Raw genomic sequence first — 27,530 nt, 5'->3', positions numbered from 1 at the left:
TTGATGCATAGACTACAAGCATGATTTAAACCTAAGAAAATATTCTTATGTAATTAATATATTAATTAACTTAAAAAAAAGCAAAAAGACTTTGAGAGGCAACCTGAGGGCCTCATCTAAAAGGGAAATGCATGAATTTTTTGATGCTATTTTGGCTGATAAGGAACTCTTTTTTTCTTTTTGGCTATATTTGGGAGAGTTTCTGTTTTAGAAAAGTAATGCCATCTATTTGAATGAGTCGTTTACCATACATTTTTGTTGACAAATATTGAGGAGACTGAATAAATCTCTCTCTCTCCATTTGTGTGCATGTTTAATATTTTTGAATGACAGTAGTGATATTGCAGTTCACAAAGGAAACTTTAATCTCTGACCTCTGTAGAGACTGGGGGAGAGTGAAGTGAGCAGTGGGGGTAGCAACATTGATATCTACGAGTATCATGATAGAATGAAGATGAATGATGAATGATGAATAGATGTAGCCTTAAAATTGCAAACTATTCAACAGTTCTGTGTGTTTGTGTGTGTGTTTCTTTTGAGAAGAAGCTTATAAAATATTTTGGTGCAAAGAGTGTAGAGGTGAAGATTCTTATGTAAATACTCGGCCATGCCAGTAACTTTCCACTTGATAGAATGCTTTTGCCTTATGCCAATACCCAGTAAATGTTCTGTCTTTCATACTTTGCAGAATTGCTGTGAAAATGTTATCTTATGCCCTTTTTAGAAAGAATCTACGTATTTGAAGGGAAAAATATCTATGTCACTTGAAATGTTTTATTAAGCATTCAAATGCCTGTAGGAAAAAATACATCATTTCTTAAGGGTAAGCTGATCCCTTACAGAATACTTACACTCCACTTGCAAGATTAAAAAAACATGCTATGCTATGACACTTCTGTGATGAAATTCAATTTTCAGCTTATATTTATGCTATTTTTACATTAATATTTGGTTCTTGCTCATGTTTTATTGCTAGTCATTCTTAGTTTATTTTTGTTTACCACAGTGCTCAGGGATTAGATTTCGAGAAGGAAAACAAACAAGCAAAAGTACTTCTGAAGTTCCGTACCACATCAATTGCCTCAACACAGTAAATATAGGCTAAGAAACACCAAGACTCCAATAGCTCAGCCCTAATTTTCTGATGAAGTCTAATGCTTGAGGAAGAGAATTAGCCAATAACCTTCCCCTCCCCTGCATCGTCCCCTGCCCTCCATGCACCTGCCCTGTTGTGCAATCCTTAGCACAACTTAGTGTAAGGATGTCATTTTCTCAACGAGCGCTGGGTCAATTATGAAGTACTTGGACCTTGTGGGAGAGCAGTTCTTTCTGACCTCCATCAGCAGACACTTGATCTTTAGAAATCTGGGGATTGATTATCTCCTGGTAAACACAGTTGCCAATCTCAGTTAAACAGTTGAGGAGAGGGAGAGGGCAGAGAGTGGGCAGTCTTACTGCTCCTGGTGGGCAGATCCAGGGATAAATTGCCTCCTGGGGAAGAGGGGAAGAAAAAGGAGAGTGTGTAGTGATTTGTGTATCTGAGAACTTTACAAGGTCGGGTGAACACAGTGATTTAACTGTTGGCCCTACCTAGCTGCTTGCATTTGTTTTTATTGGAGTTGATACATGATATCAATATGAAATCTTTGTGCATCTTTCTGGGCTCGAAAGAAGAGATATATGATTTGTAAATAGCATTTGAAGTAATACTTATGAAACTTTATAATACGTTCGTTTTCCTGTCTTAGAACAAATGAAAAAAGATGGTGACTAATGGGTTGGGTTTCATGAGGCAGAGTCAGGGCCCCCCAGTCAGCAGCATATCATATCAGAAGAAAACTCTGTTTACCTTTGATGCCATTTAGAGGTAGTTTCTAGTCTACCTACAATCTAAATTACAAAAATGCTAATACAGGCTTTTACCTTTATGGAAAACCTATATGCCTCTTTTGTTCATCTTACTTGGTTCAAATGATTTACTAGTTACTGACCTTAAAAACTTCCCATTTGAAATTGTGCTTGTCCTTTCCCACTGCTTCTAATGAGTTTCCTAGGTGTTATCAGATGTTTCTTTCTATTTTTTACCATCTTTCTTCGGAAATAAGGTGATTCTAACTGAATGTAGAACAAGAGTGCACCATTGATTTCGGTAAAGGTGCTGGAATACATTCTCTTTCATTCTTAGAGCAATTTAACAGTGTATTTGCTTTTTCTCTCTCTCTTTAAAACTCTGCTGAGCATCATGCATACATCTTCATTAAGATGTCTTCCATGAGCCTCAATCTTTTCCCCGTAAGTTTAGAACTAATTCAGAACCCACCCAAGTGGATGAGTAATTTAAATTGCTACTTCCAACATGCATTACTTTGCACTTGTCTGCTCTGAGTTTCATCTGCCACTGTTTTGCCCAATTACTGAGTTTGGATTCTCTGTTTCTCACATCCATCTGTATAGACTTAGAGAACCAAAATAGTTTTGTTTAGTCAGCAAATTTTTAGCACCTCATTATTTAGTCCATTTTCAAAGGCGTTAATAAATATCCTGGAGGACACTACTCTTGTATGATGGCTGATGCCCCAGTATTAATTCTTTTCTATGCTGAAAGCTGGTCATTTATTCTTTTATTCTCCCTCTATCTCTTAACTCACTTTTAACCCATGATTGACAGCTCTTTACCTCTTGCCCAGTAGTTGTCAAGTTTCCTTAATAGTCTCTTGTGTAAGACTTCATCAGAAGCCCTTTGAGAGCCTAAATAAATTACACCCTCTAGTTTTCCTTTATCCAGCACTTTGTTGCCTCCATAAAATTCTGCATTAAACATGCCAAGGGTACATAAGCAAAATAACCACTTCTAAATGTTCTTAAAACTTCTTTTCCCCCTTTTGGATGTGTCCCTTTGTCATATCATCTAGTGCTACTCTTTTTTTTTTTTTTTCTTTCCCACACTAATAACTTTTTCTTTGTATCATCCCCACCGAACACCTGCAAATCAAAGGCATATTCCCACCTCATGCAAATGCCATTGGTATACAACCTATAAAATTTAGAGCTACTTTACAAAGTAAATACGTCCCACTGCCCAGCCCCTCGAACTGTAAGAATCATGCCTTGCCAAATCACTCATTCATGAACTTATCAGAAATTTCAAGAAAGTAAGTATTCTCTTTGGTAGTTAACATTCTAATATTTGAGTCTTAGGGACATCACCTCTTGTCAAGACTTCATTCTGTAAAGATATTTATTTGGGCTATATTCACCTTACTCCAGTAATTCCTCACCTTAAAAAAAAAATAAATTGAAAACTGTGTAAAAGGTAATCCATCAAAAGTTCTCCTTTGTAATGCCTCTGAGTCTGACCCTGACAACATTTGCTAGCTGTGGCTATTCCTCATCTTGATGGGAAATAGTGGGATGACTATATGTTGACATTTGCATTCACATTTTTTTGAGCCTCACAACAACCTTATGGGTTCTGTAAGGCGAGTATTATTGTTATTATTAAATCGTAGAGTAAATTAACACATAGGAGGTATATTATTTGCCCAGAGTTGTGAGCCATGGTAATGACCCTGGACTAGAACCCAAGTTTTCAGATCCTTCATTCAAACTCCTTTCTATGCTGCTGTTGTGAGCTCTTCTGTTCCTTTGAGTTGAACATGTAAATGATTTAAGCCATTTTAAAAATTACGTGTAGCTTCTTATACACTATTTATTTCAAAGTCTTCTTGGGAGTCAGGCAGTTCTAAATGTGGAGGGGACATATCCTTGCCCTCTATATATCATATACCTACCAAATCTTACCTTTTTGAAGTGAAGGACATTTTCATTTTGGATTAATATTAAGATGACATAAAAAAGCATTTTGCTCTCTGAGGTAAGCTTTTCTTCAGTGTTTCAACAAACCATTTATACTTTTATCTTTTTTTTCCTATAAAGAGTCTCCCTCATTTAAATTGTCACAGCTTGGGAGTCCTGCCTGGAATACATAATAACTGCTTGTAACACTTAAAATGAAAACAAATTTACCAAGGATGGTGGAACGACAACAAAGAGCAAGACAAATATAAGTCCATGGAAAATAGTCTCTCCTACGCATATATTTTCAGCACTAAGTATTTTTTATTGAAATTGTTGCTTCCTGTTCTCCTGCCTCCTCTTCATCTTGATTTTTCTTTTTTTGTGGGAAAGTGTTTTAAAAATCTAAAGATCTGATGAGAGAGATGGATGAATCTTTAGAATTTTTATTTGACTTTTTGTGTTTAGAAAGGAGCATTTGGTGAAGTAATACTGAATCTGAGCAGAACATTGATGGATAGGCAGCAGCAGAAGCCTTCTCATCCTTGGTATTATTGACATTTGGGGCCAGATAGTTTTCTGTAGGGTGGAAGGCTGTCCAGTGTATTGTAGGATGTTTCACAGCATCCCTAGCCTCTCTGCACTAGATGCCAGTAATACCCCTCACCCTCCCCAGTTGTGACAGCCAAAAATGTCTTCTGATATTGCCCAAAGTCTCCATGTTTAGAACCTTGACTTAGAGGCAGGGTTCTTGGGGACACACTTCAAGACTCTGATGAGGCCTTGGCAAACCTCCCACCCTCTCCCACGGGCAATCTCTCTCTCTCCAGGCACAAGATGGTCTTGATCCCAAGAAATAAATTGCCTCCAGTGAGGCCTGCTTGCTTACCCAGACTCTGCTTATACTTTTTGCCTGGTGATTCTTAAAAAATCCATTTACTCTCTTTTGACAGAACTAGCTAGAGCTGACAAAAAACATTTTGAGAGCTTCCCTACTGATTGGGTGTAACTCATGATATTTCTGAAAATTTCATGCTCCTCTCTGGTCTTACCCTATTACTCCTATTTTCCCACCCAGTGTGAAAACTGATAAAAATGAGGACCTGACTAGGAAACAGCATATCTTACTCAGCTTAGGTGAAGACAGCCCCTGTTCTGGGTGCTTGATTTCCTAGCCACACTTTGAAATAGTTGGGCTTGATAACACATCTTCATGGCCTTTCAGCTCCAGAATATTATCGTCTGAAACATGCAGACTTTTTTTTTGGCTTCTTAAATCTGCCAGTACAGACTTACAGAAGCAACCTCTATTCCCTCAATGACTCCAATTTATAAACCTGTTTTTGCAAAATGTTTGTTTGGAGTTGTTTATCTACTTGCTTTATTTCATCTATACTTACCCCCCTGCCTAATTTTTTTTAACTCAGAATTTAGATACTCATTTGTTGTAATGATTACATCAAGAAATTTTGAGGAGTTCCCGTCGTGGCGCAGTGGTTAACGAATCCGACTAGGAACCATGAGGTTGCGGGTTCGGTCCCTGCCCTTGCTCAGTGGGTTAATGATCCGGCGTTGCCGTGAGCTGTGGTGTAGGTTGCAGACGCGGCTCGGATCCCGCGTTGCTGTGGCTCTGGCGTAGGCCGGTGGCTACAGCTCCGATTCAACCCCTAGCCTGGGAACCTCCGTATGCCGTGGGAGCGGCCCAAGAAATAGCAACAACAACAAAAGAGACAAAAAGACCAAAAAAAAAAAAAAAAAGGAAAAAAGAGAGAGTGCTTTTTTTTTTATTATTTTAATAAATAAGTCAAGTAAATACTATTGGATTTATCTGGATACAGGCATTTCAAAAATTATGAAAATCTGATTCATTCCTACAGCTGCACATAGCCTTTTGCTACTGCTCTTACAACATAGCTAGTGTTTACTCTTAGGAAGTAAGAGTGTCTGACTTTCCCCAGACATTCCTGGCACTGTGGGGAAAGGTGTGGTTGAGGTGGGAAAGGCCTCCGCCCCCAACTTGCTGTTTGTGTGACCTTCAGCAAGTCACATTCCCTTCTCTGGGCATGAGTTTCTTGGTTTCTAAAATGAAGGATCTGAATTTGATTTCTAAGTTCTCTTATCTAAAATCATACGAGTTAAATCAGAAATGTTGGTTAGGAGCAAGTCTTTGAAACACAAACTTCTTTGGCAGGGCTAGAAAACAGGATCCCAGTGACTCTGGCTACTCCAGAATGGCAAACTCTGAGCTCTTCTTCCTACCTAAAGGGAGAGGTGGGCAGTAGCTCCCTCCCTTTGTCAAGATGGCTGGAGGACTGTATCCAACAACCAGCTCCCTGCTCCCCCAGCTCAGTGTCTGTTGATAAAAGACAGCAGTTCTAGGAAAATGGGTGGGAGCCTGCTGAGAAAAATGCATCAACAGGCTCGGGGAGAAAGAGGAAGACGTATGAGGGCGTTGGACATTCTTCTAATCAAGGAGCAAAGATGGGGTGTTATCAGTGCACTGTTAGCTTGCCCTTCCTGAGAAGGAGGAGCATACGGGGTGAACAAGAGGTGCCTAAAGTCTCTGTCCGAAATGATTAGCAATAAAACATGATGTGGTCATTCAGAAAGTAAAACCCCAGCTCCTGAAGGTCTGTCTGCACAAGCTAAGAGCAATCCCAAGTTCCTTGTGGTCACAAAGTCCTGACTGAAGGACTACAGCCACCTGCTTTTCCTAGGAATGTTAAGGAAACAGCCAAAAGAAATTTGTTCCATCTGCCTTTCTTGAATGGTACACTGGATGTCTTGCATCATTACCACATGATATATTCACTTGTTAAAGAATATTTATTGAGTCATTATTATGTGCCAGGCACTGTACGTCAGTGAGTGAACTGCCTAACACCCCTACCCTCAAGGATTGTACTGTCTAGCAGGCGAGACAGACGATACACAATAAAGATATTAAGTAAACAGCAGGTTAGAAGGTGATGGAGCCACAGAATAAAAGAAAAAAAAAGATGTCATTTTATTTCATCTTCCTCCTTTGCTTTACTTCTATCTCTAGTATTCAGAATATGCACCCCCCAATATTTTCCCTTACTACAATTTCTTATTCTTTAGTGTTTATTTCATTATTATGACTAGAACATTATTTGAGACTAATTTCATACTATAGTATAATAATGTTAGAATTGATGTTAAAATGACTTGTATCTGTTCAGTGACAGTTTCTAAATCTTCCTTTCAATACTTATGTGAGGTAGACAGAGTATTTTTATCCCCATTTTACAGATGAGAAAACTGATGTTAAAAGCCTCTTTACAAATTTTGTGTCTTGACTTTTTCTCAGTATCTTTCTGTAGACTTTTCTAGGAAATATTTTTGTCATTATAAATGTTAGAAATTTCACACAATTTGACTTCAAACAAATATTTGGAATAAACCTGGCTATTCATTGGGAACTTATCTGGTGATTACTCTAAGGTAGACATATATGTATCAAACATGTGCGTTTGATAGTCACCACTGTGGCTCCTGATACCAACGTTATTCCAAAGGCTGCAAGATTTCCTTAGAGGGCTGATGAACTGCTCCACCCATGGCGGTGGGGGGATTTTTTTCCCCCCTGCAGCCTAAAAGTGGTGAGAAGTTGGTGCAAAATCTTTTTTTGTTCTTCCCTAGGCCCAAAGTATATCGGTAAATATTAGCAAACTCTGTTCCAGTCTCTTGTTGCCTGCCTTCTGAGACCTAACATCAACTGCATCTTTTGGAAATAGGTCACGTCCTTGGCTGTAATCCAGGTAAGACTTCTTGAGAGGACACATGTACACACACGCACATAGGATTTCCTGAAGTTCCCAGGAGAATTCGCCTGTATACATGTATATTCAGAGGATATAATTTGACAGGCTGTAAAGGTGAAAGTTTTATCTCCAAATTCTTTTCATTGCTGTCATTGCTACATGCTCACTGCCCACAGTCTAATTTCAGTATTAGTACAACCAGAACATATTAAACATATTAAGGAAGGTAAATTTACTTCTGCAGCTATTGCAAGAATATGATTATGTTCTAATACCAACTATAAATGATGTTTGTTTTATACCCAATCTTCAATAATTGGAACATTGCTCTTACTAGTAATGTGAAAATTAAGGATTTCTAGCTTCATGTCTTTACCATCCTCTTCTCTTTTTTTAGAATATACATCTAATATGTTTAATTAAATACAATAGGTTAAAATTAGGAAGTGCAGTTCCTTGGAGGGAAGATGGGCTTTCAAGTAGGGAGTCTTGGATTTGGAATTTGACATACATAATGTTTTATTAGTTGTGTGATTTAGTCCTATTTACTTTTCTGTAAGTTAAATTCTTTTTTTTTTTAATGGAAAAAAAGAATCTCTTACAAATTTTTTTAGGGATTAAAAGGGATAACAGAGAAAGTACCTGGCATTTAGATAGAACATGCTCAGAAAAATATCGGTTTCCATCCCTCTTTTCTACCCTTTCCACTCCAGTTCAGCAATAAATATTTCTTGGGAATGAAGTTTTTATGAGATGGGATAATTTGTCCATTAGGACTTTATACAGTACGAACGGTTTGTGGTGCATCTTGGAGGTGTTGGCTCCCCACCTGTGGTATTGTGGGATATGTATTCTCTTTACCACTGTGTTGATTTCAAGACACACTCATTTAAACTGGTGGCCGAAAGTGATAGAGCCTGCCAGTGTTGTGGTGTGACTGTTTGCCCTTTGAAATCCTCTGTTTGGGGAATTAGGTAATCAGCTATGCTCACCTAACTTGCAAGTGTGCCTGGAAAACTGTGGATATTGTTCCAGCTTCATCTTTCATACATCTCTCCTTTCTGGACCACTGTGCCAGCACTTTCTTCTCTGTTACCACCACAGAACGAGTTTCCAGCTGATGGCCCATACTAGAATCAATTGCTTTTCTCTCAGTTTGATGGCTGGGAAAAGCACACTCACTTACCCACTGAGGAGACAAAGCCACAGTTTGGAAAACTAGAGGTACTTTGAGAAAGTATAGAGGTTGCAACCAAGACCCTGAGATCCCATGTCTTTGCTCTGATCAGGTGGAAAAGACTGTTCTTGATGTCACTCCAAGTGACAAGTACAAATTACTCTTATTTTTGTAATCTGAGTGGTCTGCACCTTCTCTAGAACAAAGGTTCTGGCATTAAATGAGAACATTCCAGAATCACATCTAATGCTCCACATACTGCCTCCCTAGTGAAATGAGGAACAGCTTTGCAAAAGAAAACAGAGGTGAGGAACGCTTACAAATAATTAGGAAAAGTAAGATAGGAGTCAGATTCAACATTCTCTGCTATCAAAAACATAAGAAACAGCCCCATTAATTTTGTGTGAATAACTAGATGAATCTATTCTTAGGACCTAAATCATAAGCAAAGTGGAAATTGCCCAAAGAAGTAAATAATTTCTTGATAGAGCCTTTTATAAATAATCATGATTTGTCTCTGCTGGATATTTCATGTTTAAATTGTCATCAGAATTGTTTCCATTTTAGCAATAAGGCATGGGATTATAATATGTTAGAAAAAAAAAGTACTTAATAACATCCCTGTAGAATTATTCTTTAAATTCCATTTGTGTCAAAAATACATGGAGGAAATACAGTAAATCAAACAAAACCCACACAGAAACAAAAAATAATTGTGAGGACATGTATACTTGCAGTGATAATAATGATACTTCTATATAGAAGGTTAGCTTTCCATGTGTCATGAGCACGTGAGAGGAAATTTCTAAGACAAAAGCTGCTTAGGTCTGACGGAGCCTACGACACAGTGGAAGGTTTTTGTTTTCATCACCTTCATCTTATCAGAACTGTCTACTTTACACCTAGTGAGCTGGGTACAGCAAAGAGCGTGAGGCTCCTTGGACTGGAAGTGAGAGAACTCTGTAGGGTTTTCATGGTGTCCTTGGGCACAGAGGTGTCACCCTTGACCTCTAAATCTAATGGAATGTGTCCAGCAGGGGTGGAGGGGGTTCCTTACAGTGAAGAATCACTGCTGTGGAGAGTAAGGAATAAATACTTGCTTGGTGCATGACTGACCAGTTGTCAATTTGTATATGTGATTATTTCTTTAAGTGGCAAAGAAGAAAAAAAAGTACGTATGCAAAATACTCATTTTAGCTCTCTCCCTGACTCCAATTCATTCCTTTTTTTTTTTAATTTAATTTTATTGAAGTATGGTTGACTTACAGTGTTGTATTGGTTTTAGCTGTACAGCAAAGTGCATCAGTGATACATATAAATATATCCATTCTTTTTTCCCATATAGGTTGTTACAAATGAGTGCTATCCAGTAGGTTGTCATACTGTTTGATACAGTAGTGTGTGGGTCATTTCTGATGCCCACTGGAGAGCCTTTCCTTTTGAAACCTGATCTGCAATGTTTGAAAGAGCCAAAGAGTCAAGGCCAATCTTCCTGGATGTTCAAGCCATCCCCAGCCCCCCATCTCCACTCAGCTTGGCGGCTGCTCCAGCCAAGCTGAGCCCAGTTCCTTGCCACACCCTGTTCTTCCCTCTCTGAGCTGCCTCTGTTTACTCTAGGCCTGGAGAGCCCTCCTGCTTTCAAAATCCTGCTGTCTTTCCAAGACCCAGATTCGAGGCCCCTTTTCCAGGAGGAATCTCATAGCACTCCTGGAGATCAGGGCTCTCTGCTCCTGTGCTCTTTGTGGGTATTTAGCTTTTGGCACTTTCTGTAGTGAGGGTTTTTTAGTTACCTGCGAGCCTCCCCCACCAGGTACAAACTCCTCAAAGGCCAGGACTGTCGTATTCATCTTTGTGAGAGATGCCGCAGGCACCAGGGGAGTTTTTCAGTACAGGCAAGGCAAGGTAAATGCTGGCAGATAAACCTTTCCCTCTTTGTTTAGATTTTGGTGATTCACAATGTGAAAATTGGAGTTGGTCTTTTAATGTTCAACCCCCTTGTTACTCTTGAGTTTTTGCTGAGGTATCATATTGTGTCTTGGTCTCAGCCTCCAAATAGTGTTTATGCTTCTGCCCTGTAAGAGTTTAGGCCCTGGAAGCTTGTGCAGTATTGTGTCTTTCATTTCAAATCCTGTCCATCAGATTATATTTTCCACATTGGCTTTTCCCTTAGAGCCAAAACTAATCCTCAGTGTGTTCAGATTCAGTGCCTAGCTAGTAAGAAGGGCCTTCTTTGTGCAGTAGGTCCTGGAGTGGTGTCTGCCAGAGGATTCCAGATTTGTCACCGCTCAGGACAGGCCTTTTGGTTGGTGCCTAGAGAGGGTGGTTGCTGCTGCCAGCCAAGGACCCTGCTGGAGAACTTGCCAGGGAAAGTGTTTGCTCTTCTTAGGATTTTTACAAATGGATTTTTATATAGTTCAGAGTGGATCAGTAATTTTCCACAGTCAGAGTTCCTCTGCCAGATGGGTAGTTTCCCTTAGGTTGTAGAATGACTTCTGATAAGATGCAGGTGCAAATAAATTGTTTATTCACTATGGACCTTTGGGTACCAGCCATAGAAGAGGGGAGGGGGCCTAGGGTGCAGCAAAGACCTTCAGAGAGCTGAAGAACCCAGAGAGACAGATGAGAGCAGAGTTCCAACCAGTAAGATACTTAAGCAACACTGAGGGACCTTTGGTTACTACACATGCTAGTGTTCTGATTCATAATCTGAAGGAAAGTGGCTTCATTGAAAACCTAGCTGTCTATCTACTTCGGTGAAGCTGAGCTTGTTGGTGTACTTCTTAGCAAAGCCGTATGTCTTAAAGATTAACAAATATGCATACCTACGTAATTGTAGCTCATGTTTTTTGAGCTCTTCCTAGGTAAAACGCTTTGTGTTTTACATTAGATATATCATTCAGTCTTTACAACTGAAGCGATACATATAATTACCATGACTTTACAGATAGCCAAAATGAAACTTAAGGTTATGTATGTTACCAAAATTTTAACTGATGGTTTTCTCAAGTTGTCTTTTTTTCTTTGTTTTACCAAAGACTGGAAGAAATGAAGCAGCTAAAAAGTTTTTATTTCCCCTGTTGACCAAAGAACAAGGGTGTTTAAGAGGTTTTCTAGAGAAAATTATATCAGTTGAAAGGGTGGTGTGGGAAAGTGAGCAACAAATATTTTCTCGAAGTAGGAGCTCATATTTTAGGATTCAGTAAATACAAATTGGGTTGACAGTAATTTCGCCAATGCCTATATCCGTATTAACTCTTTGCTCTTGATCATTAGTTGACTGGTCCAGAAATACTTGACCCAAGCTCTCTATTTTTTATTTTTTCTGTTTTGGCCACCCCATGGCATACAGAAGATCCCTGGCCAGGGACTGGATTTGAGAGCTCTGACCTATGCCGCAGCTGCAGCAACACAGGATCCTTAGCCCACTGTGCCATAGTGAGAACTCCCCCAAGTTCTCTCTTGCAACTGCTGAGTAAACTCAGAGCAGGGAAGAAGGTTGGTTTTAAACTATTTGCTCCTGAGATTTTATGGGTATCTACTACCTCTCTACCTTGTACTTCTGGTATTTACAAATCCTTAGCTGGGCTGGGAGTACACTAACAGGCATCCATATGCTATTTGGGCAAGGCACGAACAGCTCTGCTATTTTAATCTTTCCTCTGCCTTGAACCGGGAGTCTTCAAGGAGAGCAGAAATCCATTACATCTTTGTGGTTGTGGGGTGGACCCAGAGGCCATAGTCTCCTAAACCTGTTCACGTTATTATGATCCTTGCTTGGCAACCACCAGCTCCCCCTTTCCTATCAGCTGTTATCCAGGCCTGAGGTTGAAAGGGGTGGGTAGTGAGGCTAAAAGCAATAGATGGCTCTGACCAAAGGTTGCAGGGTGAGGCTGTGCTCTTCACTGCTGCTTGCTGGGTAGGTAAGGAGGAAGAGGAAGGCCATTACACTGCAGCAAAGAGTATGTACACAGGGAGTGTGGCGGGGGGGAGGGTTGGAGCTCTAAGTACAGGAAAGCTCATCGCAGCCAAAACTGAATAAGCTCCTCAGAATAAAGAATAGATGATTAGTTAGAAGCACCTTGTAAAAATATCTGCTCATAAAAACTAGGTCTCTGAAATGTAAATGTCCTAAAAATCTGCAAGTCTGGAAGATGAACTTCCTGAGTTTATCATCCTTGAAAATGCATACTGTAGCTAGAAGCAGATTCAGGAAAAAGTTTGCAAAACTGTAAAAAGGGTAGAAATGACCTCCTGGTAAATTAGATATGATGATTTCACAAGAGAATATAAGAAAAATTGAGGGAAATATCGATAGTATAGAACAACTGTGATAATGTAATCAAGGGCAATAAACAGTATAGATTTTGAAATGATAAATTATGACAAGTCAAATTGGTAGATTTAAGTAGACTTACAAGTCTAGGAATTGAGTTCAGCCAAGCAGATGTTAAGTGCTTAGAATTTAGGAAAGCACTTAGTGTGAGCTCTCAAAACATTTCACTTGCAAAATTAGTTCAGATTGATTTGGATATGAACATGCTGGAAAGCAGACAACAAATATGGGCTCTGGAGAGACACAGTGCACCCAGCAGCAGAAAGGGAGATAGGAGGAAGAGGAAATAGTTGTTAAAGTATTTTTTTTTTCCTATAGGAAACAAGTTTTTTTGGTATAGAAAATAAGTCTATTACCTATCTATCTATCTATCTATCTAATCTATCTACCTACGTATCTATTTATCTTAATCTAGTCTTTTATCCATAACTGTAAGGGTCTGATTAATTTTTCTTAAACTGTGAAGACATACAATAAAAAAGAAATAAGTGGATGCCAAGAAAAAGAAATAAGCATACTAGAGTCTATTTTAAAAAAATCTGAATCTAGATCTTTTCCACCTGAAGAGAACCATGGGATGCAGTGATGTGATCCTAACCATTCATTCATTCCTTTAGGCTGCATACTGTTCTGGTGCTGGGTACAAGCGAACCAAAACAGCCCTTGCCTTGGGTATAGACCACCTAAACTTGGTGTTAAGGGAACCTTGGGAGGTATGGGAAGGATCTCCTAGAGTTGATAGAAACTGAATTGAGTCTTAAGTTATAACAGTAACTTGAGCATACTGTATAATATTTTACACTTTACAATGTACCCACACCTACAGAACTTTATTTGGTCTTTGTTATTGCTCTATGGGGCACTGCAGAATAGGATCGCACTTTGGGGGTCTATTCACATCACCTCTCTACATGTTTTTTTTTTGTTTGTTTTTTATTTTGTTTTTGCTTTTTAGGGCTGCACCTACAACATATGGAGGTTCCCAGGCTAGGGGTCCAATCAGAGCTACAGCTATTGGCCTACATCACAGCCAAAGAAATGATCAGAGCTGCCCCTGCGACCTGTACCACAGCTCATGGCAATATTGGATCCTTAACCCAATAAGCAAGGCCGAGGATTGAACCCACAACCTCATGATTCCTAGTCAGATTCATTTCTGCTGCGGCACGATGGGTACTCCCGCTTGCTTTTTTTTTTTTTTTTTAATTGAAGTATAGCTGATTTACAATGTTGTGTTTATTTCTTCTGTACAGCAAAGTGATTAAGTTTTACATATAGGTATGTAATATATTTACATTCTTTTTCCATATTCTTCTCCTTTATGGTTTATTACAGGATATTGAATATAGTTCCCTATGCTATACAGTGGGAACTTGTTTATTCGTTTTATATATAATACTTTGCACCTTCTAACCCTAAATTCCCACTCCATCCCTTTCCCACCTCTCCACCCCTTGGCAACCACGAACCTGTTGTCTATGTCTGTGAGTCTATTTCTCTTTCATGGATATGTTCATTTGTGTCATATTTTGGATCCCACATATAAATGATGTCATATGGTATTTGTCTTTCTCTTTCTGACTTTCCTTAGTATGATAATCTATAGGTCCACCTATGTTGCTGCAAACGGCATTATTTTGTTCTTTTTTATGGTTGAGTAGTAGTCCATTGTGTTGTGTGTATATGTGTGTGTGTATATATATACCACATCTTTTTTTTCATGATATGAGGCCTTCACTTTTATTATTTTTTTTCTTTTTCAGATTCTTTTCCCATATAGAGCATCACAGAATATTGCATAGAGTTCCCTGTGCTATACAGCAGGTCCCCATTGGCTAATGATTCCATATACCACAGTGTGCATATACCAGTCCCAAATCCTCAGTCTGTCCCTCCCCCCACCACCTGTCCCCTTTGGTAACCATAAGTTTATTTTCAAAATCTGTGAGTCTGTTTCTGTTCTGCAGATAAGTTCATTGGTATCCTTTTTTTTTAGATTTCACATATAAATGATATATAATATTTGTCTTTCACTGTCTGGCTAACTTAATATGCTTTAAGTCCATCCATGTTGTTGCTGCACATGTCATTATTTCATTCTTTTTTATGGACTGTTACTATATTCCATATATGTACCACATCTTCTTTATCCAGTCCTCTGTTGATGGACATTTAGGTTGCTTCCGTGTCTTGACTGTTGTAAATAGTGCTACAGTGAATATTGCGGTGCATGTATATTTTTGGATTATAATTTTGTTTGGATATGTCCAGGAATGGGGTTGCTAGATCATATGGTAATTTTACTTACAGTTTTTTGAGGAACCTTCTCATTGTTTTCCATAGTAGCTGCACCAACATACATTCCCACCAGCAGTGTAGGCACATCTCTATCACATTTGACATGATTGGCCACATCCTCCTCTTTGACATTCTCTCCTCTCCTGGCCTCTGTAAGCTTTTGCACTGATAGTTTTCTTTCCATCTCCTTGGATGCACATCAGATCAATGGTCACTCTTTTCTTTCAGCCCATCCTTTAAATGTCAGTGTAACTAAAGGTGTTGTCTCCTGCTCTCCTCTGCTTCACTTCATTCATATGCTGGTGGTGATGGTTTTCTTGACTCACGACTGACACTCTCAAGAACTGGAATGGAGTGCAGGTGGGGTGGAAGGAAACACATTGGAGAATTTCAATAGGATGGTATAAGCAGTTGGAAAAAGGTCCCTGGGTAATTCTGACAGTCTTTTTTTCTTTCTGCTTTGAGTACGATTTGCCTATAGATGCTGATGATTATATTCCTGGCCAAACTCTCTTTTGCCTTTTTTTTTTTTTTTTTTTTTTTTTAAGGCCCACACTTGAGGCATATGGAAGTTCCCAGGCCAGGGGTCAAATTGAATTGGAGCTATAGCTACCAGCCTATGCCACAGCCACAGCAACGCTACATCCAAGCCACATCTGTGACCTATACCACAGCTCATGGCAATGCCAGATCCTTAACCCACTGAGCGAGGCCAAGGATTGAACCTGCATCCTCATGGATACTAGTCGGATTCGTTTCTGCTGCGCAACATTGGGAACTCCTCAAACTGTCTTTTGAACTGTGGTTCTACTGTACGGTTTCCTGTAGGAGTTTTATGTTGGCTGTTTCACCAGAACTGTACTCAAGTGTCCCAAATCTAACCTACTAGTGCCTGTATCCCCCTACCCAGGTCAGGAGGAGTGTGGCTGTAGCCTCTGTTCCTCCTCTCCCATCTCATCCTTCACTTCCCATGGCCTCTAGTCAACCTCCAAACACTTCAAGTGATATCTTTTAAAAATTCCTGGAATATGCCTACTTCCTTCTGCTGCAAGTCATGATACCATCATCACTCCTAAATTACTGCAGCAGGTTACTGCAGCATGCTTCCAGTCTTAAGCTCTTGATGGACATTCCCCATATAGCCATTACAATAATTTTTCTGTAGTACAAATCTGGTTGTGTAACTCATGGCCAATAGGTAAAGAGAGGGGATGGTATGTGAAGTTGTCACCAGGACCCTGCTTACTTACTAGCCTCATCTCCTCCCGATCCCACCCTATCTTCCCCTTGTGCTCTATGCTTGAGTCATACTGCACATCTTCCCCAGTTGTGCAGTGCTCAGCCTCAGTCCTTGCCTGGTTAACTCCTTCTCTACCTGTGCCTTTGAACTTCAAGTATCCATCTGGAAAGTTTTTCCTGATCCTCTTCCTCATTTGCCTCCCTCTCCCTTGGGTGTAAGTTCTCTTACACAACCCTACTAGAGTGTAAATGCTCTTTGAGGAACAAGACAGTTGTTCAACATCATTTTATACTCAGAGCCTGGAACATAGCAGATATACAGTTTGTATTTGTTATATAAATCATGGGTGCATAATGAATTGCTATTTCTCAGAAGAAGAAATAGAGGTCAACTCACATGTCTAATAATGACACGGTGAGTCTTCTAGGATTATTTCAGATAAATTATCTATCTATGGTTAGAGAGACCCTATAGATATAGACAAATTGGGATTGAATCTTTATAGCATGAGATGTTTTACAGGCTTTTCTATTTTTCTGTTTTGCTACAGAATGGTAGTGCTCAGTGACAGTAAGGGAATGAAGAGCCAATGTGGCTCACAGGACAGGGATGCTGCAGGGAGAAGTGACCTGGCATTCAGGGCCCCAGTGCCAGCTCTCTGTGTGCTTTTCTTTCAGCACTTTCCTCCTCTCAGACTCAGCCTTCCTCTCCATAGAATATGTGGGTAGAATAGGTGATGTTTAAAGTTCTGTCTAACTCTGTAGCTCTATTATCCTGTATATGTCACAGTGCCCTTTAAGCTACTTCCTCCTTAAAAAGCTCAGTGAGCAACCAGTGAAATGTGCCAGGAAGTATGGTGTGTCCTGAAGCTTGGCACAAGAAGCTTGGCACAACAAGCTTGGCACAGGTCTCCTGTATGGCATAGAACTGAGAGGCATGCCTGGTTGGTGTCAGATCAAGAGATTTCCCCCAATTCCTGGCCTTTCATTGGTAGTGAAGACTCCTATTGCCATTAGTCCCTGTCTAAACACACACTCACCTAATGGTGTGGAGGACCTAGTAATAGGTGGACATAGTTCAAAGTGTGAAAGGTCTCACTGATGTCTCACACAACCAGCCTGTCCTAAGGTATGAACTGGATAGTTTGTCCCTACACATGTCTACAAAAAGTTCCCCAACCACATCTTCTAATGAGGAAAGCATACCCAGGCAGGTGCATGTTCATTTCCACAGAAGAGCCCCCTTACCCTCTTTGCCACCAGTTGCAGTTTATTGGATTGGGTGGCATCTGTCACAAGCACATCCAAACTGTAGGCTAGTTAAAAACCCATGGCATGACCTCATACACAAAAAAACATGAGCTGCAATCAAGCTCTTGAACTGGGAAATACTGCAAGAAAGGGGCAGCTAACCCCATTCATTCTAGTGGTGGAAATAGTAGCTGAAAAGACACCGGGGAGGAGCCTTGAGGTAAAATTAGAACTATGAGGAGTCATGGCAATCTGAAGTGATGAGGAGGCAGAAACTGGAGTTGGCAAAAATTAAGAGGTTATCCTTAAGCATAGAAGTCCCTGCAGGATGAGATATATGGTTTGGAGAAAAGAATAAGCAGGTCAGAAAGAAGTGAACACAGTGGATAAGGAGAGGAAGACCACAGGTTCAAGCCCACATGCTTGTGTTGGTCTGGAAGGCTGTCTCAGAACTGCTCAATCTTCTGGTCCAATTTCATGCTTAGGAAGGTCTGTCCCAACCACAGTTCCTGTTCTTATTTCTGAGAGGTTCTTTCCCCATTTTGTATCCTTACAGCAACCACCTCTTCCTCATTTCTCTCTGGTAACTGGAAGAGCCTAACACAGACACCCTTATGGTAGGACTCTGGAACTCTTGACTCACTGCTCTGGTCATTGCTAGGGTGTTCCAGTGTTCAAGTTTCCAGATGGTTTTTTTCTCCACATTCATTTTATGTTTTCATTTCTACAGCACAGCTCCTTAAATAAACAACAATCAAATTCCCATACATTGATCCTTAAGGAAATATTTAAATTGGAGTTCCATAATTTGGAATTTAAGAACCCTAAGGAAACTCTGGATGGTCTTCAAGGAGGTCTGTAGACCCTCTGAAATTATATGAGTGAAAGTGTGTATATGCGTTTGGTACTTTTTTTTTTTTTTTTTTTTCACTTTGCTTTGCTTTTTAGAGCCACATCTGCAGCATATGGAGGTTCCCAAGCTAGGGGTTGAATCAGAGCTGTAGTCGCCGGCCTGCACCACAGCCACAGCAATGCCAGATCCAAGCCACATCTGCAACCCACACCAACAGCTCATGGCAACGCCGGATCCTTAACCCACTGAGCGAGGCCAGAGATCGAACCCACGTCCTCATGGATCCTAGTTGGGTTTGTTAACCACTGAGCCATGAAGGGACCTCCTGTTTTGTTTTTTTATGGCTGCACCCATGGCATATGGGGCTTCCCAGGCTAGGGGTCTAATCGGAGCTGTAGCCACTGGCCTACACCACAGCTGCAGCCATACCATATCCAAGCCATGTCTGCGACCTATACCACAGCTCACGTCAATGCTGGATGCTTAACCCACTGAGTGAGGCCAGGGATCGAACCTGTGTCTTCATGGATGCTAGTTAGATTCATTTCCAGTGAGCCATGGTGGGAACTCCCCCCACCTTTTTTTTTTTTTTTTTTTTTTTTTTTGGTGAGGAGAGTTTCTCTAACTGTAACCAGATTCTCTGAGTGATCCATAATACCCTACAAGTTAAAGATGACTAGTTTATCACTGGAATATGTGGGCCAAGAGCTAAGACTCTACAATCAGAATTGTAGCTGAAATCTCAGCTGTACCCCTTACCATCAGGATGGTCTTAAATATTTGCTTTACCTCTACCTCTTATATTATTTGTGCATGAAGTGAGTCTAATACCAATAGTGCATACATGTAGGAATGTTGTGAGGATTAAAAGAGATAACAGACATAATATGCTTAGCACAGTTCCTAGCATATAGCAAATTCTAAGTGATGGTATGATTTTCATTTTATTTAAGAAATATAAATGCATTTGTTTCCTCATTGTTATATGTTTTCAAATTCTTTATTATTGAGGGCAACTTTTGGGGAGGTGAGAAAATTATGAAACTAGAGGACAAGATCAGTAAACAAATACAACTTTTCAAAAATAGATTTTTTTTTTTCTTCCTTTTTTGGCCACCCTGCAGCATATAGAGTTATCAGGCCAGGGGAGGATTGGCACTGTAGTTGCAACCTAAGCAAGGATTGAAACTTAAGCTGCAGCTGCTGCAATGCCAGATTCTTAACCCACTGTGCCAGGCTAGGGATTGAACCTATGTCCCAGCGCTCCCAAGACGCTGTCTATTCCATTGTGCCACAGTGGGAGCTTCTCAAAAATAGAATTTTTATTCTCTAGTGAAGCATAGCAGAAAATGCTGTTAAATGGGCATGCATATTTTATAAAGTTTACAAATGTATAACGTACTGATAAACTAAATGGATCTGTTTTTATACAGATGAGCATAATTTTATATATTACCATAATCAGTAATAAAAATTAGATGAATTAAAAAGTCAACTGCTTGTACGTTAGTGAAATACTGAAATGAATAGAGTTTTCACTTAACCTAAGAATTATTACCATTTAATATACACACATTTAATTCCTATTGGTTTGCCAAAGAGGAATAATGGAGAAACCAAATATACTGACTAGAGTTATGTATTTATTTATTTATTTTGATTTTTATTTTTTCCATTACAGTTCATTTACAGTGTTCCCTCAATTTCTACTATACAGCAAAGTACCCAGTCATACATATATACATACATTCTTTTTCTCACATTATCCTCCATCATGTTCCATCACAAGTGACCGGATATAGTTCCCTGTGCTGTACAGCAAGATCTCATTGCCTGACTAGAGTTTATATGACTGTTTCAATATAGCTGCTTCACTTTATTGTATTTCTTTAAAGCTTACTAAAAATCCATTATTAGGCACAATTTTGGCATTACCAATTAACTTGTAGAGGGCAATGTGTGATCCACAGCAGGTCAAGCTTCTGACTGAGCAAATAAACCTCACTGAAGTTGCTAGAATAGGTGTTACTGTGACACACTGTACCCGAGTGGGAGAGAGATGAGCCCATTTTCTCAACGAAGGTGAACTAAATATCCCACAGTGGAATCAGACTTCCCATGTACCTGCCTGGACTCTTGGAAGTGTTGTGTAAAGGACTGTGGAGGCAGTTGTGAACATGCAGTCAGCTGTGGCAATCCAGCTGGTTCTAACAGGAACTCCTGATGAGGCCTCTGTGGTGGAAAAAATAAATCCTCAAAATTCTTGACGGGAAGCCCTTGACTTTTAATTTGACAGGTGGTTAATCAGGTGTATGTGAATAATCATTATACAGGAAACAACCCCAGCAAAACAAAACCCAGCCCAACTCATGAATGTGAAAAATGTCATGTTTCCAAAATAATGATGTTAACCTCTCTTTTGGAAAGGGAAGAGGCATAGCAGTGGTCTTTACCAATGCAGCATGGTGTTCTTATTCTACCAGGTAGAGGAAACAAAAGTAGAGAATTTTCTGGCCCTCATCCAGTCACTCAGCCTGTGTGCAAAGGTCTGTGACCTGCAGTTGCTCTAGCCCTCAAAGGTATTTGGCTGGACTCCAAGTCTCTGTAGAAGGACAAAAGTCCTGCTATTTTCAGGCTGCACAGGTAGCAGTAGACATGGCAATGATGATGACAGTGAAGATGATGATGATGATGCTTGTGGTTGGGTGCTCTCCATTTTTAATGGATATTTGCACATACTTTTCAATCTAAAGGTCTCAGAAGCACTCTGGTAATGGGATTTCTGCAGGGGCTGTCTTATCTCTGAGAGAAGGCTCCTTGTGTCAGTTGTCTGCACCTGCCCTTGGCCAAGCCCAGGCTCAGGGCCAGTGGCCAGCATTTTGCTTAGGTGTGAGGCTGTTGCCTAGTAGCTCTCTGTTCAAACCTGTTGAAAACTGATTTGACCTTTGTCCCAGTCCTCCCTTAAGACACCCCATGTAGGATGCTGTATCAGCACAGTGACTAGAGCCCGTGAGAGGAGCTAGTTAGGTACTCTGTAAATGTTTGGCTGCTGTTTCTTATAATGAATACACAAATGGCTTCTTCATGCAAAGAGCAACTTGCTCCTTCTGCCCTTGTTCACTGTGGGTTGTTTTGATTTTTATTTTTTGGCAGGGGGGAGGTAGAGAATAGAGAGGATTAAGACATTTGGAAAATTCCTTAGTACATTACTGGTATTTGCTCTTTATGCAATAAAATACATGAATATTAGTGTAATTTCAAATAGTTCCCAGTTTGAATCCTTAATCTCTATGCCTTTTCTATAAGGATCTCCCTTTGTGTTGACTTTTCCATCTAAATTTGGGCATAAGTGTGAGAGGTTTAAGGAAATCTTCTGGAAAGTCTAGGACCTCAAGATTGGGTGCCAAGCCTAGGATTAAACTGAATTTAGAATTATTATAGCAGATGTTTCTACAGATTCATTCTAGAGAGGGAAAGGAAGAGGTCTGTTGTGTGGCTTTGCTCAGTTCGCTAACCTGGAGCCACGTTTCCCCTAGTCTCTTTCCCATTATGGTTCCAGGTTACTGCTGAGCATGAGATAAATGTAAATAAGATTTGGAAGATGAAAGTGAAGCAGTAGCCATTGTTTACCCACTGAAAGTGACTTTGGAACGCCACACACAATGGTGGATCCTGCCTTTTGATGCTGATCTGCTAGCCTGCCTCATGGACCACCCAAGCCTATAGCAACTCCAGCAACCACCAGATTCTCCTTCACTTTCTCCGAGTCCTGAGACAGATGTATGTCCAACTCTGTAATAAATCGTATTGGCTTTACCATACAGATCACTTTGCATTTAGACTGTGGGTAATGAAAAACAGATGTGAGTTCCAATTTGTCCTCATGGGTTCCAGTTTTTCGTCTCAGGCACTAGTTTGTCCTTGTTGTCCACCTTCCTTCCCATCCAGTTCTTGTTCCTGACTGCTTGCCCATGTCCACAGCAACTTCGTGCCCAATGCCAGCACAGATGCGACTTCCCTAGACTTCCTTTCCCACCAACTCCCATACTTGTTTCAGGTTCAGCTCTGATAATACACCCCTGTTTGACATCACTCATGGTAGTTCTGCTTCTTAATTGAACCCTGATTGATATACTTTTCTTATCCTAAGTGAATACCAGCATTAAAAAACAAACAAAACAGTGGCCCTGAATTTGGATGTTCTTTGTTTTGTTTTGGGGAACTTCAGCCTTAGTGGGGAAAGGAATGAAGATTCTTTTCTGTAATTCATCTGGTATGTTAGCTGAATTTGTAAACTCGAATTTGTTTTCTATAACTCAAGTATTATATTGTCCATGGGAAGGGAATCACTAAACTTTACAGGGAAAAAATTTTTAGTCCTTTGCCATTATAGAGTCTGGCTGGATAGGTCAAACGTATACTCCTAAGGGACAGATATTAAAGGATTTAAACACCTGAGGACATAAGAGAAGTGAAGAAAAGATGAAGGTGGCATGGAGGAAACTAAGATAAATGCGTATTATGTGCATAATAAACAGTGGCCAAATAAATGTATGAGAAGTGTTTTGACATCTTTAATAAAAAATAATCAAACTAGAATATAAAATCATTTTTTAATTTCCTACTTTCACAATACTTCAACTATTTTCATCCTCAAATATTATTTTTCATATTTATATACATTTGTTACAGAGTTGGAATCACAGTGCAACAGCGTTTTGTGTTTTCTTTATTTTTGCTTACTAACTTTTCATATATATTATTTTCATTGACCGAATCTCAAGGGAGGCTCTCAGTACTTTTAAGGAGATTTTAACCCTCTCTTCAAAAATGTGTTATGTTTTCTCCTTCATCTCCTGTTTAAAAAGTTTGGTTCTGAGAAGGCTATGAGCCGCTTTGGAAATCAGTCTGACAGACAATTGCTAAAGCAGTGTGTAGCCAAGGTGAGTCCTAAAAAGTGAGAGCTGTTGCTAAGGAAACTGCTAGAGAGATGTTTAAGGTATAAACTTTGCTCTCATATTCATATTTCTTGCAATGGTGGTCTGGCTTACTGGACTCGAACATTTAAACAGCTCCAGTCAAGACAGAAGTGTTGCAGGGGTGACAGGCCTGGTCTGGCAGAGAGCGTGGTCAGAAGAGACTGCAGGGCTGCTGGGGATCAGACAGGGTTAGGCTATTTTGACCTGGGAGGGTGCTTGCTGGACTTCAGGATCTATTTATTTGAGTGAGAATTAGCTTACTACTGAGAGAGGCCATCCCTGGACCTCTGCCAACATCCCTATCTACCAGGGGGCAAGTGTTTTGTAAGCTGGGCACAACCTATATGTGGATGTATATTTAAGCACAAACACACAATTAAAATGAAATCTTACCTTGAACTCCAGTGCATTCAGTTGATAGAAATGGAGCTGCTTTGGTTGAGTTTTGAATTAGGTGACTGAGATTTTTTCTCAACTGGCCTTCACCTCACCGTTACCTCCACCTTTCTTCTTTTTTGTTGCAGTCCCAGAGTCCCATGTGAGTATAAGAAAAATAGCTTGAAAAAGCCTGGTTTGGAACCACTTTAGTTCATCTCAGTCTTATGAAGAAATTAGAAGTTTTCATGCTTGAATCAGATATTTTTCATCTTTTAAATTTTCATTAATCTCTTTGTGATAATAATGATCCTATGATAGTGAAAGTTGTAATTGCAAAGTCAGAGCTCCTACAATGTGTCAGGCCCTGTTCTAAGCACTTTATATATGTCAACTGATTTAATCTTTCCAACAACCCTATGAAGAAGATATAACCATAATTCATTGATTTTAAAACATAAATTTATATTTTAGCATCTGTAAAAGTGGAATGTGTCTTACATTTGATGGCATGTCATAGTTAATTGGCAATGTTTTAAAATTTCTTAATGGAACATAAAGTAACGGTATGTTTTACAATAAAGGATAGCTTAAATTCTGTGAAATTCAATGCTCCTTGTCCTCATTTTACAAATGAAGAACTAGGGCATGGAGAGGTTGGATACCTTGTCCAATATCTCAAATCTTGGCATTCAAGCTTCAGAGTTCATGCTCTTAGCTACACAGTGCCCTTCTTGGCATTCATTTAGACCATCCCTGCTTCCCTGTCCCTGCTTTAACTGCTACCAAGGGGTGTGCCCTTAGCCTAGGGGCCCTGCCATTGTTGAAAGTGGGTTCTATTCATTGAGTTGAAGAGGTTCCAGGAGCCCCCATGACAAGGCAGATACCTCTGCCGGAGTTTGCACACTGAGGCTTTTTCATTCAGCCATTCTGCTGATATTACTTATTTTATTGCTTTTCCATTGAGAAGCAATTCCAAAACAGTCTTTGGGAGATGAGACACAGGACAAGTTTTTGTAAAAAAAAATTGTTTGACTGCACCTGAGGCATGTGGAAGTTCCCAGGCCAGGGATTGTTCCCATGCTACAGCAGTAACCAGAACCGCTGCTTTGACAACGCTGGATCCTTAACCCGCTGTGCCACCAGAGAACTCCAGAACAAGTTTGTTTGTTTGTTTTTGTTTTTTGTTTTTTTTTTTCTCTCTCTCTCTTTTTAGGGTTGCTTCTGTGGCATATGTAAATTCCCAGGTTAGGAGTCAAATTGGAGCTATAGCTGCAGGCCTACCCCACAGCCCCAGCAATGCCAGATCTGAGGCACATCTGCGACATACACTGCAGCTCCGGATCCTTAACCCACACTGAGTGGGGCCAGGGATTGAACCTGCATCCTTATGGATACTAGTTGGGTCCTTAACCTGCTGGGACAATGGGAACTCCTAGAACAAGTTTTGGTAAGAGAAAAGGCTGGAGGGATAAGCAATATGCTAGAACTGGTTTTGTCTGGCTTGTAGAGCGTTTCCCTGCTGGTTGTTAAATCATTGGTGGAAGTGTTTACATCACAGAAATCAGCAAATGCTATGAAACAGGGCTTTCTGTTTGTCTTTTTCAGAGAGCCAGTTTATGATCCCATCACTTGATAGATGCTAAATTACTGGATTCTAGGGAAAAGCCCTCATTGTTCAAAACACAAGGAAAACAGGCAGGATGAGTATGAGAAAATGAGCAGGCACTCTGAGGTTTTCAAAATGGACTCAATGCGAAATAATTCTACTGTTATTAGAATTACATCTTGTGTGTGTGTATTTTAATTTATGTTATGATTTTAATACCTGCAGGGTAGGAGACAGATGCCACATATGCTATCCACCTGAAGCTCTATGCAAAAGCTGAATTACCCAAGGAGTGAGCACTGTCCACCCTTTATTTTGCCCTCCTTGTTGAGAGAAGGGGAGGGGGAGGTTAGTCAGCTATTTCCCAAGGGGAGTGAGTGGGCCACAGGGCTTCCAAGATCATCCCAGAAATAATAACTATTAAACCCTAGAGTGCAGTGCTCAGTGTGTAGGAAGTGATCAATAAATGGTTATTATAGAATTAAGCAATTATATAAGAGTTATTATATAGTCACATCTCTTCCATGTGGGTTCTTAAGTTATTTTCTCTTTTTCTCGGTGATTCTCAGTAAAACCCACAAAACAAAAATGGCTTGTGGGCTTATCATCAGGAGGAGGAAGGAAGTGAGCTGCTGCATAGACTCTCCCTCAGCCTGAAGAGAGAAAACTTCAGGAAATAGATTGCAGCAAGGTTAAAAAGAAACCTGGAGTTCTCTTGTGGCACAGTAGGTTAAGGATCTGGCATTGTCATTGTGGTGGCTTGGGACTCTGCTGTCATGGGTTTGATCCCTGGACAGGAGACTTACGCATGCTGGAGGCATGGCCAGAAATAAATAAAAAGAAAAAAAGAAAAAGAAACCCAAAACTGGCCAAGACCTTGAGTGTTTGACACAGAGGAAAAGATCAGGAGAGCAGGCTGGAGTCTAAGGAGAAGCTCTTGGGTCAGGAATGAGGGAAGGGAGCTTGAGTTTCCAAAACAGGGGCTCTGGTCACCTTGGGGCCACAGAAGGCAAGCAGGAGACATTGGTTGTGGGGGGGGGGGCAAGAGAAGGGAGACTGACTCTCAAAGCCATCTGGACTTGGAGGTGGGGATTATGGTTGCTTTACATGTTGCAAAAGACCTGTCCATTACTCATTTCCAGAATGGACTATTTTAGAAAAAAAAAAAAAGTACTTTTGTGATTCTCCTCTATTTAGAGCTACCATGGACTTGGCTCAGGAAATAAATGTACCTTCATGGATTGTAGGATGGAGCTTTTAGTAGTTAGACTCTTGGCTAACTCAGAAAAAGGGTTTGGGCTTCACAGGGATATGCTATGAAGGCTTTATAGCAGCTTCTAGAACAACCTTTCTGATATCTTCCCTCCAACACACACAGAAAAGGGCCGCACACAATCTCTTAACAAATTTGGTTCTTATTAATAATTCTTTGAACTGTCAGAGCAATCCTAGCTGATTGAACATAATTATCAACCTCTTCAAATGATTAAACAGCATGTTTGGATTTTCATTTATATCATCATTTTGATTGAATGATGTGTATGTGTGTGGAACTGTGTATTAACAAGGTATCTCTTCAAAGTTGTAATACATACTTGATGAAAAAAAGAGTTGCCTGTTGCTCAGCATAAAAGGAAAAACAAGAAGTCTAAGGCAGGTAAGCCAAAGAACAAAATTAGGACTTAAAATAAATGATAAAAGACAGACTGTGGCAGAGATAAAGTTTCAAGGGATGTAAATGATAAACACATAGAAAAATACTTATGACGTCCCTAGCATAACATCAGAAGATTGAAAATTCTGGTCAGCGTCAGCGAACAAGCAGTGAAATTAATC

The 27,530-nt window shown here is 40.0% G+C and overlaps 1 long non-coding RNA gene across 5 annotated transcripts in view; it reads left to right on the top strand.

The window, feature by feature from the left end:
* LOC110259987 (uncharacterized) overlaps positions 1-27,530 on the top strand; it is a 1,024,192-nt gene that overhangs the window by 144,176 nt on the left and 852,486 nt on the right. The window contains exon 2 of one of the 5 annotated variants that reach the window (XR_014839514.1): positions 7,459-7,577. The exons of the other annotated variants lie outside the window; for them this stretch is intronic. This is a non-coding gene — a long non-coding RNA (uncharacterized LOC110259987). The remainder of the gene's footprint in view (positions 1-7,458; positions 7,578-27,530) is intronic. 5 annotated transcript variants of the gene reach the window in all.

Source organism: Sus scrofa, chromosome 1, assembly GCF_054392235.1.
Source record: "Sus scrofa isolate SSC_HxYL_T2T_F1_AM1 chromosome 1, Sscrofa_HxYL_maternal_Yorkshire_Landrace_v2.0, whole genome shotgun sequence".
NCBI lineage: Eukaryota > Metazoa > Chordata > Mammalia > Artiodactyla > Suidae > Sus > Sus scrofa.
This window is presented reverse-complemented; position numbering and strand designations above follow the sequence as displayed.